Genomic DNA, 13,216 nt, shown 5'->3' with positions numbered 1-13,216 from the left:
CTTTCAGAGTTAATCAAGTTTTTATAGTTCTTAATGCTGAGACTCAGTTTTTCATAAAAACAAAGGACAAAAGACAGATGTCTGTTTAGGGTCTGTCACATATCATTTGAAATTCTGTCCCAGTCCTAAACAGAAATTCATTTATGTTATGAAACTCAAGTTGGTAGCTTAAACAGCAATTATATTGATTGATTGATTGATTGATTGATTGATTGATTGATTGATTGGTTTTTTCAAGACTGGGTTTCTCTGTATAGCCTTGAGTGTTGTGGAACTCGCTCTGTAGACCAGGCTGGTCTCACACTCAGAGATCTGCCTGCCTCTGCTTCCTGAGCACTGGGATTAAAAGTGTGTGCCACCCTCACCCTCAAACAGCAATTTTAAAAAACAAATCCAGCAACACAATCCAGCCCAAAAGAGGTACTGATTTGATACTTACGTGCTAAAAAATGGTGGCAGAAAAATAACAATTCTTTGGGTTTTTTTTATAATTGAAACATTGTGTTTCTATAACAGCATGAAATGTTGTTCAGTGAAGGATATTAAAAATAATTTGATTTTCTTCCCTGTATCTCACACTGTGATTAAGAATCCTTTGACAGGGAGATTCACCCAGGCTGTCTGGGGAGCCTAAGATGATGGGTCCGTATATGAGGTTCAGAGAAGACAGTGAAAGGCCAGGCAGCGGGAAGATAGGAGCAGTGTGGAATAATAAACCTTGAACATTGAAGCAGGGGCCGTTGGCCAAGATGTCTATCTAGTCACTAGAACCTGAAATTCAAGTTTCAATTCTAATGAAAATTTCTCCTACAAACTTGGGTAAAAGAATGAGCCCTGTTGGCTCCTTAACTTTAGCAACTGTTATGTTTCTAACTTCCAGAAATGTAAGAAAATAAATTTATGTTGTGTTAAGTCATGAAGCTTATAATAATTAACTGTGACAACAATACATTAAACAAACTATTTTTAATCTCTATGGGCTTCTTTGTTTGCAATCTTTAAAATATTTAAAATGTATTTTTCATGTATTTTGGCTCAGAGGTTTCTTTCCCCCTTTTCCTAACGCCCATAATTGCTTTCATGGCCAACCTCTTTTCTCAAAATCTGCCTCCTGCCTGGTCACCACTGCAACTCATTGTCTCTGCCAGGCCACATGAGCAGCTTTACTGATTCCTCTGGCGTGGGCCCATCCCTTGTGTATTCTGCTAAAATGTCACTCAGGACAAAGAATCGCAGCTGCCACATTTATTTGACTGGAGTGAGCTTTGTGAGACACAGGGAGAGCCTAGGCTACTCTAGGCACCAACACTGATCAAAGCAGGGCTGGATTTTCCCCTTGCTTTTTCTTTAAGGGTTTGAGACTAAAGTATATTGGTGCTACCTGGCCAGAATTCCCCACTGAGCACTGCAGATGGGGTTTAACAGTAGCTGTACTTGAGTTTTTGAAATGTCTTCAACCTAGGTACTCATAACAGATATGTGACTATATGATTGGGGGTGTAGCTCAGTTGGGAGAGTGATGGCCTAGTTTGCACGAAGCCCTGGGTTTGATCCCTAGTATAACATAAGCCAGGTAGGGTGATGCATAGCTGAGGTGCCCGCTAGTTCAGGCAGAAGAATCTTGCCATCTGCTCAGGCAAGACTGCGGAGAGGCAAAGGGGATTGAGACTCCTGATTGATCAGAGTTGGCCTGAGATTGAGGCTGGGGAGAGTGAAGGGAGCAGCTTGCAGAATCCTGTTCCTGTTGTCCTTCCCACTCCCGGGGATCTGCTTCCTTAACTGCGCTGTCTGCTGAGCTCTGCCGATGGTGCTTGACAAGCTCTCCACCAATATTTACAGCAATTGCCTCACCTCTTCACAAACAGCGTCTGCTGTGGCAGAGACTGAGCTCCAGCCTCCAGAATGTAGTGACTGTAAGTTCTCAGCTTGGAGCATCAGGGACTCGATGGGAAAGCAAATGCTGTTCCTAGGAGGAACCTGCCACCTGCAAAGGGTTGTACCATCTGGGGTTGAGCGCTTCAGGCCTCCAGTCAGAGAAAGGGGGCGGGGCTGCAGGAGGAGGGAGAGAGATGGTGCAGGAACAGAAATGAGGGGAAATGTCCTCAACTTCCTCTGCGATACAGCTGGGACTGGTGCAGAAAACCTTAAATTTTCCTCCTTTTCCTATAAGTGTTGATTATTTTACTCTGTGAAGTAAACAGACAAACAACAGGGTAACAAAAAGCTTACAGAAACACAGAGTTATCTGCAAAGTCTGAGTCTCATGGAAAGGGCCAGATGATTGTCACTGCATCTTCTTTAGGTTCCCCTTCCCACTGAGGCTTCACCGAATCACCCCTCTCTGCTTTGCACTATCTGTTCATTAGCATGTTGAGAATCACTATCCATGTCTAGCCTGCTGACTGTTAGGCCTCTATCCTAAAAACTCTAGTAACACAGGGCTCTGAAGGTTGCCTTAAAAGGTACAGTCACCCACACAGCAACTCTCAAAGGAACCTGCGGTGATCTCTATTGGCAGGTGTTAGGACCCTCCTCCCCCATTCGTCTTCCTGTGGAAAGATCTCTCCAAGATAGACAGGCACGTGCACCTCAGAGGGCACATCGTTGCCTTCAATCTCTACTTACTTTACTAGCATAGATGGATATAAATTGCTTTCATGGAAGGGCATATTTTCAGAGCTATTTCTGTCCGCAGTTTCATATGCCAAGGAAATACATTTAGAGAAGGATGTTTTACTTCCTCGCACTTGAGATGCTCACAGCTTTAGTCCAGTGTTTATTTCATCTCTTAAAAGCACAGAGGTGGAAGATTTTCAGAAAAATGTTTTGTTGTAAGGACGATATCTGTTTCAGAAGTGAGTTTAAAAGCAAGAGCAAGTGAAGACACAGCAAATTGGACTACAGACAATTCTAAGAGGAGTTTGCAAGTCTTCACTTCCGTAGAATTGCAGACTTCCCACTGAAGACTCACTCAGAGACTAACCTTCCTGCTACCACTTGAGTTCAAACATGATTTTCAGAGAGATCCTATGCTTTTTTTTTCAGACCAAAGAGCAAAGCTAGAATGCACGCCCAAGTGTCTGAATCAAATCTTGTATCTTCCTATATTTCGGCATCCTATACCACAGCACCCCAGTACCACAGTATCCCTATACAACAGCATCCTGTATCACAGCACCCTTATATCACAACATCCCTACACCACAACATGCCAACATCATGACATCCTTACATCACAGTATCTCTCTACCAAAGCATCCTTATGCCATAGCACCCCTATAGTATAGCATCTCTTTATCATTCCACCTCAACATCATAACATCTCTAAGTGATAACATCTCTCTATCACAGAAAATCTATATCACAGTATCCCTACACCATATCATCCTGTCAAGCAGTAAATATATAAGCAAAATGGTTTCTGGTGCAATTATAATCTAGATTCTTGATTTCTAATTTTAAAATGCTTCTTCGTTTTCTTTCTTAGAATGTATTTTATTTTTATATTTTTATTATTTAAAACATTTTAAAATTTAAACATATTTTGATCATATTCTTCTCCTTCCTCAAGTTTGTCCAGATTCTCTTCTCCTGCCTATGCAATCAACTTTAATTTACTTCTTCAAAACAATAGCAAAACACCCAAAACTTAGAGAACAAAATATCCAAAACAAAAACAAAATAACACACCAAGCTGTAACAAATAAAATCACACACACACACACACACACACACACACACACACACACACACACACCTGTGGAATCCATTCGTTGTTGGTCAACTGCTCCTGAATATGAGTTCTGCCCTGGAGTGATTGATATCCTCAGTGTTATGCCTTTGGAGAAAATTGATTTTCCTTCTCCAGGGAGGGGGCATATATGATACTTTCATTGTCAACCTTTACCCTAGTGACTAGGTTTACGATAATTCATCCATCCATCCTTTAACATATAACAAAATAAGATATAATAAGATAAAACAGAAGCTATTACATCAAAGTTAAACAAGACAGGTGAACAGAAGGAAAAGAGAGTACGGGAGTCTAAGACTCACTTGTTCACATTCAGAAATCCCATAAAAACACTGAACAGAAGCCATAACATATACGCAGAAGACCTGGTGCAGACCTACACTGGCCTTGTACATGCTGCTCCAGTCTCTGTGAGTTCATGTGAGCTTTGCTTATGTTGATTTAGAGGGTCTTGTTTTCTTGGTGTCCTCCATCTCCTCTTTCCTGTGTTTCCCTGCGCTCAGTGTTTCAAGGTCTCTCATTCTTTGAATGTCTGAGAATGTCTCTGAATGGCTGTGAGTCTTTGTATTTGTTCCCATTTGCTGCAGGAGGAAACTTCTCTGATGACAATCCATGATAGCAGAATATCACTAGGATTCATTTATCTTTTTTTTGTCTTTTCCTTTTTTTAAAGACCAGTATTATTTGGTTTTACCCTAGGTTCCTGGGCTATATAGTGCCAGGTTCTTGGTCACCCAAACATGCTGGTTATGGGTTCCACCTCATGGAGTGGGTTTTAAGTCAAATTAGCTATTGGTTGGCTACTCCCACAAGTTTTGTGGCAAAATTGCCCTGGTATGTTTTACAGGTAGAAAATTATTGAAGATAAAGAGTTTATGGCCATCTTGGTGTTTATGTTTCTCTTTTATTAGTGTACAGAGTACATTCCTATAACAAAGATGCTGGGATGTCGGGGTGAAGGCTCTAGCAACTTGTGTGTCTTCAGTGTTGCCGTGACTGCCCTGTCGCACTGTGGCTGTGTGTTATCAACAGACATCCTTGTTTCTAAGCTATAGTCCTTAACTTTTAGAAATTCCTTTAAATGTGTAGTATTTTAGAACAACAACAAAAAATCAATAAACAGTTGATCTTGTGCGTTTGAAAAAAAAAGATTGAGTTTTTTTTTTATGTTCAGTGAGTTGTGTAGGTATTGCCTTCAGCAATGGAATCTGATTGTCAGTTTGTGGAGGGCAATATATAGTCTTGATAGCAGTCTGGGTGGTTTGGGGATTCCTATGGGGCCTCTTTGGCCAACAACTCAATTATATGTAACCCAAATTTAATATGGAAAGCTTTGTTTGGTGGTGTGAGATGGCCAGCTGGGTCTCTGTCCCCATCGCTCGTCAATTTCACTTAGATTGCCTTCATATATGTATATATTTTGGGAGGTTTCTATTGTATTATGTTTCTATAGTACCCCTCAAATACCCCTTAAGTTTAGCTCTCTCTTCTCATATTTCCTCCCACTATCCCTTCTCCCCATTCCAGTCTCACTTGATCATCTCATTGTAGACACCCCCATCCATCCACAAATATCTATCTACTCCCCAATTTATTTCCCTCTAGTCCCTTACTCTATACCTACCCTTTGTGGCTCTATGGATTACAGCTTGATTATCAATCACTGTCTTAAGAGCTAATATCCATGTGTAAGTGATTACTACCATATTTCCTTTCTGGGTCTGAGATACTCACTAATAATTAATGCTCCATTATACAAATGTGCCACATTTTTTTTGTCTATTCTTCTGTTGAGAAGCATCTAGGTTGTTTATAGTTTCTGGCTATTATGAAGTGACATAACCGTGCAAGTGTCTCTGTGGGAGGATAAAGCATTCTTTGAGTATATACCCAAGAGTGGTATAGCTGGGTCTTGAGTTAGATTGATTCTCGTTTTCTGAGAAACCACCATATTGATCTCCAAAGTGGCTGTGTGAATTTGCACTCCCACTGGTAATAGTTGAGTGTTCCTCTCACATCATATTCTCGCCAGCCTGAGTTGTACTTGTGTTTCTGATCTTAGCCATTCTGACATGTGTAAGATAGAATCTCAAAGTAGTTTTGATTTGCATTTCCCTGATGGCTAACGATGCTGAACATTTCTTTAAGTGTTTCTCATCCCTTTGAGTTTCCCCCATTGAGAATTTTGTTTAGATACATACCCCATTTTTTAAAAATCTGTTTTTTTCTTGATATCTATCTAGTTCATTGAGTTCTTTATATTCTGGATATTATCAATCTATCAGAAGTAGTTGGTAAAAATATTTTTTCTGCTCTGTAGGAGGCCATCTTGTCCAAATAAATGCCCTTTGCCATGCAGAAGCTTCTCAGTCACATGTGATCCCATTTACTAATTGTTAGTGTCTGCACTATTGGTGTTCTGTGCAGTAAGTCCTTTTCTGTGCTAATGAGTTCAATAGTATTCTCCACTTTCTCTTCTATCATGTTCAGTGTTTCAGATTTTATGTTGAGGTCTTTGACCCATTTGAAGTTGAGTTTTGTGCAGGATGATAGACAAGGATCTACTTTGATTCTTCCTCATACAGCCATCCAGTTTGACTAGCACCATTTGTTGAAGATATACTTCAACATATATATATATATATATATATATGTACATATATATATATTTCTAGTATGTATTTCTGGCTTCTTCATAAAAAATCAGTTGTCTATAGGTGTGTGAATTTATGTCTGGTTCTTCTATATCATTCCATTGATCAAGGTGTTTGATTTTGTGCCAATATTATGCTGTTTTTTGTTAATACAGCTTTACAGTAAAATGTGAAATCCCCAATAATTCTTTTATTATTCAGGATGATTTTAGCTATCCTGATTTTCTTCATATTGTTTCCCATGGAGTTTTTATTGCTGTGAAGAGATACCGTGACCATGGCAACTCTTATAAAGAAAACATTTAATTGTGTCTCACTTCCAGTTTCAGAGCTTCAGTCCATCATCCTCATGATGGGGAGCATGGTGGCATGCTGGCAGATGTGATGCTGGAACTGAGAGTGCTACATCTTGCAGGAATCAGGAAGTCAACTGACTTACTGGGTGGTGCCCTGAACACAGGAAAACCTCAAAGGCTGCCCCCACAGTAACACACTTTCTCTAAGAAGGTCTTTCCCATACCAACAAGGCTGCTTTTCTCAGCAGGTATCCCATGACTCTAGCATCTCTGATATCTTGGTACTTCAAGACAACCCATGCTTCCACTTCACAGCTTCATGCAATGGCCTCTCTAGGCTTCTGTTCTGGGATATCCCTGACACATACCTTTTCTTGGCAGCTTTATTCCATGATTCCTTTCTTCTGTCCTTAACTCTAAATCTAGAACCACATGGCTGAAGCTGCCAAGTTCTGCTGCTGGCTGGGGCTGAAACGTGACCCCCTTGTTTAATTACACCTTCACCAGCTTTCTGTCTTTCACTGTCTAAGCTTAACTGTCCTGAAACTTGCTCTACAGACTAATCTAGCCTCAAACTATCTGTCAGCCTCTGCCTTGCCCATGCTGGCTTTACAGGTGTGCCCCACCACACATGGCTCTAAGATTTTCTTTAATTCCTTTGTACAAGTTGGAAACTTGGCTGGGTGGAATCCTGCCCTGAAGTCATCACTCCCTTTATTTCAAGTCTCAATCTGTTCATCTTCTTGAATACAGAATTTAGCTCTATTCTACTTCCCGGTGCTCTTTATTTCTTCTGAAAAATTTCATTTTGTAATTTACCCTGCTCAGCTTGCTCTTTTTTTTTTTTATTATAAATCTCCATTAGAGTAATCACTAACATCCACATGACAGAGTCTATACTAGGCTCTTTTGAGATGTTTTCTGCCAACAGAATTAATCCAAAACTCTTCACTTTTACCTCAGGCAGATTCTTTGACAAGGACAAATGGCAGCATCTTTCTTCACCAAAAATATCACAAGATACAATAAATTTATCTCCTCCAAAATATTTTGAGTGGCCCTCTCACTGTTAGAAAAGCCTCTTAGTACCACCACTGTCTTCCAAGCTCCAACTAACATGGCCCATTTAGCAGTGTTTAAAGCATTCATTCCACTGCTTTCATAACCCAAAGTGGCAAAGTTTAAATTCCTCCAAACAAACACATGGTCTGACCTATCACAGCAATATCACAGTCTCTGGTTCTAACTTCTATCTTAGTTTGGGTTTTTATTGTTGCAAAGAGACACTATGACCCATGGCAACCCTTATAAGGAAAACATTTATTTGAGGTGGCTGGCTTACAGTTTCAGAGGTTCAGTCTGTTATCATCATGATGGGGAGCATGGTAGTGTGCAGGTAGATGTGATACTGGAGCTGAGGATGCTACATCTTGCAGGCAGGGAACAGGAAATTGACTGAATTACTGGGTGGTATCCTGAACATAGGAAAACTTCAAAGCCAGCCCACACAGTGACACACTTCCTCTAACAGGGCCATATACCAACAAAGCCATATCTCCTAATAGTGCCAATTCCTATGAGATTATGTGGGTCAATTACATTCAAACTACCACACATATGAAGCTGTCTTCTCAGGATCTGTGAAGAATTGTGTTGGAATTTTTATGGGAATTGCAATGAATCTATAAACTACTTTTGGTAGGATGGCCATTTTTTACTGTCAATCCTACAAATCCATGAACACAGGACATCTTTCCATCTTCTGATTATCTTCTTCCATTTCTTTCTCTAAAGACTTGAAGTTTTATCATAACACATCTTTCACTTGCTTGGTTAGAGTTATCTCAAAATATATTATTTGAGGTTATTGTGAAAGGTATTGCTTCCCTGATTTCTTCCTCAGTCCCTTTGTCATTTGTATGTAAAAGGGCTACTGATTTTTGTGAGCTAATTTTGTATCCCACTTCAGAGCTAGGAGTGTTGATCTGGTGTAGGAGTTCCCTACATTTTTAGGGCCACTTATGTATACTATCACATCATCTGCAGCTAGTCCTTTGACTTCTTCCTTTCCAGTTTGTGTCTCCTTGATCTTTTTCAGGGGTCTTATTGCTCTACTAAGACTTCAAGTATTATATTTAACAGGTAAGGGGAGAGTGGACAACTTTGTCATGTTCCTGATTTTAGTGGAATTGCTTTGAGTTTCTCTGCATTTTAGCTATGGACTTGCTGTAAACTGTCTTTATCATGTTGAGGTCCATCCTTTGTGTTCCTAATCTCTTCAGGGCTTTTTATCAAGAAGGGGTACTGGATTTTGTACAAGGCCGTTTCTACATCTAATGAGAGATGATCACGTGGTTTTTGTCTTTCAGTCTGTTTATGTGGTGGATTACATTTATTGATTTACATATGTTGAACCATCCCTGGGATGAAGTCTACTTGGTCATGGTGAATGATCTTTTGATGTGTCATTTTTTACTGAGTATTGTTTAATTTATGTTCATAAAGGAAATTAGTCTGTAATTCTCTTTCTTTGTTGGATCATTTTTTGTGGTTTAGATATCAGGATAATTGTGACCTTGTAAAATGAATTTGGCAATGCCCCTTCTGCTTCTATTTTGTGGAATAATATGAGGAATACTGTGGAAATTTGTGGAATATTGATGTTAGCTCTTCCTTGAAAGTTTGGTGGATTTTTGTGCTAAAACCATCTGGTCTTGAGCTTTTGTTGTTGTTGGAAGATTTTAACGACTGCTTCTATTTCACTATGGGTTATAGGTCTGTTTTAATTGCTTATCTGATCTTGCTTTTACTTTGGTATGTGGTATCTATTAAGAAAATTATACATTTCTTTTAGATTTTCCAATTTGGTTGAGTACAGGTTTTAAAGTGTTCTTATGATTCTCTGAATTTCTGTCCTGTCTGTTATTATGTCCCCTTTTTTGCTTCCAATTTTGTTAATTTGAATATTGTCTCTCTGATATTTAGTTAATTTGTATAAGGGGTTGTCAATCATATTTGTTTTCTCAAAGAACCAACTCTTTATTTATTGATTCTTTTTATTGTTCTCTTTGTTTCTATTTTATTTATTTCAGCCCTGAGTTTGATTATTTCTTGCCATTTATTCCTTTTGGATGTGATTTCTTCTTTTTGTCCTAGAGGTTTTAGGTGCTGTTGAGTTACTAGTATGAGCTTTATCCAAAGTTTTTATGTAGGGATTTAATACTATGAAAATACCTCTTAGAACAACCTTCATTATATCTAATAAGTTTAGGTATGTTGTGTATTCATTTTCATTTGATTCTTAAAAGTCTCTAATTTCTTTATTACTTCTGCATTGACACATTTTTCATTCATTACTGAGTTGTTTGGTTTTCATAAGTTTTTAAACTTTCTGCTATTATTGATATCAAGCTTTAATCTGTGGTTGTCAAACGGATGCAGGGTATTATTGCAATTTCTTGTATCTATTGAGACTTTCTTTGTGTCTGAGTATGTGACCAGTTTGGGAGAAAGTTCCATGAGGTACTGAAAGAAAGTATATATTTATTTTAAGTGAAATATTCTAAACTATTTGTTAGATTTGTTTGTTTTATAATGCTAGTTAGCTCCAGTATTTCTAGGTTTAGTTTTTGTGAGGATGACCTGTGTATTGACAAGAGTCAGGTATTGAAGTATCCCATTACCAGTGTGTGAGGTTCAATATATGATTTAAGCAAGAGTAGTGTTTTTTTGTTGTTGTTGTTTTGTTTTTGTTTTTGTTTGTTTTTTTTTGTGAACTTAGATATACTTGTGTTTGGGGAATAGATGTTAAGAACTGAAATGTCCTCTTGATGGATATTTTGATTAGTATGTAATTTCCTTCTCTGTCTCTTCTGATTAGTTTTGGTTTGAAGTCTATTTTGTCAGATAATAAAACAGCTACCCCAGCTTGTTTCTAAGGGTCCATAGTTTGGAATGTCTTTTTCCAACCCTTTAACCTGAAGTGATGTCTATTTTTGATGTTCAGGTATGTTTCCTGGATGCAGCAGAAGGATGGATCCTGTAACCACATCCATTCTGTTAGTCTGTGTCCTCTTATTTGGGAATTGAGTCCATTGATGTTGAGATATATCAATGACCAATGATTTTTTTTTTTTTTTTTTTTTGGTTTTTCGAGACAGGGTTTCTCTGTGGTTTTGGAGCCTCTCCTGGAACTAGCTCTTGTAGACCAGGCTGGTCTTGAACTCACAGAGATCCGCCTGCCTCTGCCTCCCAAGTGCTGGGATTAAAGGCTTGCGCCACCACCGCCCGGCGACCAATGATTTTTGATTCCCGTTATTTTGTTGTTTGCTTGTGTGTGTGTTGCTTCCCTTCTTTTGACTTTGCTGGTCTGAGATTACATATTCTTTGTATTTTCATAGGTGTAGTTAACCTGTTGTGTTTGGAGTTTTCCTTCTAACACATTCTGTAGGACTGAATTTGTAGATAGATAATGCTTAAATTTAGCTTTATCATGGAATGTCTTATTGTATTCATCTATGGTAATCAAAAGTTTTTATACTTATAGTAGTCTGGGTTGGCATCTTTGAGGCTACAGTACATGTGTCCATGCCCTTTTCTCTTTTAGACTTTCCATTGAAAAGTTAGTTGTAATTCTAATAGGTCTGCCTTTATTGCCTGCATGTTACTTGGTCTTTTCTCCTTGCAGCTTTTTAATATTCTTTCTGTATTCTTTGTGTTTAGTGTTTTGATTATTATGTGGTGTGAGACCTTTCTTTCCTGGTTCAATCTATTTGGTGTTTGAATGACTTTTGTATTTTGATAGGAAGACCCTTCTTTAGGTAAGGGAAATTTTCTTCTACGATTTTGTTGAAAATATTTTCTGGGCCTTTGAGCTGGTTTTTTTTTTTTCTCTCTCTCTTATATTCCTATTACTTTTAGATTTGGTCTTCTTAGTGTCCCAGACTTCCTGAATGTTTTGTGCCAGGGGTATTTAGATTTACATTTTCTTTGACCGATGTATCTGTTCTATTGTGTCTTTAACGCCCAAGATTCTATCTTCCATTGTAGACAGAGGCTGCTCATTTATTTCTTACTCAGACTCAGATAATCACACAGAAACTACATTAATTACAACACTGTTTGGCCAACGGCTCAGACATATTTCTAACTAGCTCTGACATCTTCTATTTATTTATTTATTTATTTATTTATTTATTTATTTATTTATTTATTTAAGTTCTTTTTTATTTTCCTCCACCCTGGCAAAAGTTCTGAGGGAGCTTAAAGTTTTTGTAAACATTTTAACTATCCTTCTTCCCCACCCCCCTTTTGAATTTACAAAGCAAAGGAGAATAGGAGTCTTACTTTTTAATAGTCCTCCATCTCCTTATGCTATTTGATCCAAAAACTATTTACAAGTTTGTAGCAGTCTCTGTATAGTTATTGTACACGTTTAGGAGGGAGAGGCAAGAAGGGATAGGGAGAATGATGATCCAAAATCATAAAAATAGAAACCAAATATATCCTCCAAAACCAAACTGCTCTCAGAGTGACTCCAGCCTTCTCCCAGCACCGATGATGAGAGAGTAGGTGCTTCCCCTATAAGCTGCCCACCACAGCACCTCTTGCACAGGCACAGCAGGCCCACAGCTCCCGCGAGGTTATGACTGACCATCCCAGGTGATGTTCTACAGGCGTTTGGTGCAGGCAGTCAGTTTGCTTATAAACAGAGCTTGAGTACATTTCTACTGGACGTTAATGGGTAGGAGCAGATCTCTTGCTCCGTTCTTGCACATGCCCTCCATCCCACCTCATCCTCCTGCATAGTGGTTTCCATGGATGAAGATCTTAAAGATGGTCAGGTTTGTACATTCTCTTCTTAGAAAAGGCAAACAACTTGCCATCCCAGAATCTTTACATAGAACCTTTCGGGGCCACGACAAAACACACACGGTGCTCTGAGGAACAGGTGAAATTCCCAACTTTTATCGGAAGCCAAAAGTTTCTCCCTATCCAAGTTGAAATTACATAAATTCATACATATGGTAAAGGTGCCTCTTAAACAAGACAAATTTTCACAGAAGGGCCCAAAATAAACTGGTCCTAGTCCTTTGAAGTAAAAATATTTATGGGGGGGATCAGTTTTATATGAAAAGAAAATTAGAAGTCCCTGTCCCAGGCCATAGGGTTTCCTTCGTCCAGTAAGGTTGGAGTATGTCAGGGAAGAGCACATCTTGCTTGGAAAGTCACTATCTAATGAAGAAAACATAAATCCTTTCTCTGGAAAGATATTCAGAAAGAACGAGTAAAGGGTGTGCAACATCAAACAAGCCAGTCTACAAACCACCCCCTCTGGGCCTCTGATGCAATCCTGAAGTTAGCAATGGCCAACCTCTAGGCAGAGTTCTGCCTGGCTCTGGCAAAAGTGAAGTCACCGTCCAGGGGAGCATTTGCTCCTGGCCAATGTCTATTAACCATTAACTTTCTTCACGACTGCAATAGTTAAGACCTTTTGCCTGTATTGGGGGCAG

Source organism: Chionomys nivalis, chromosome 8 (assembly GCF_950005125.1).
Source record: "Chionomys nivalis chromosome 8, mChiNiv1.1, whole genome shotgun sequence".
NCBI lineage: Eukaryota > Metazoa > Chordata > Mammalia > Rodentia > Cricetidae > Chionomys > Chionomys nivalis.
Note: the sequence above shows the minus strand (reverse complement) of the source record.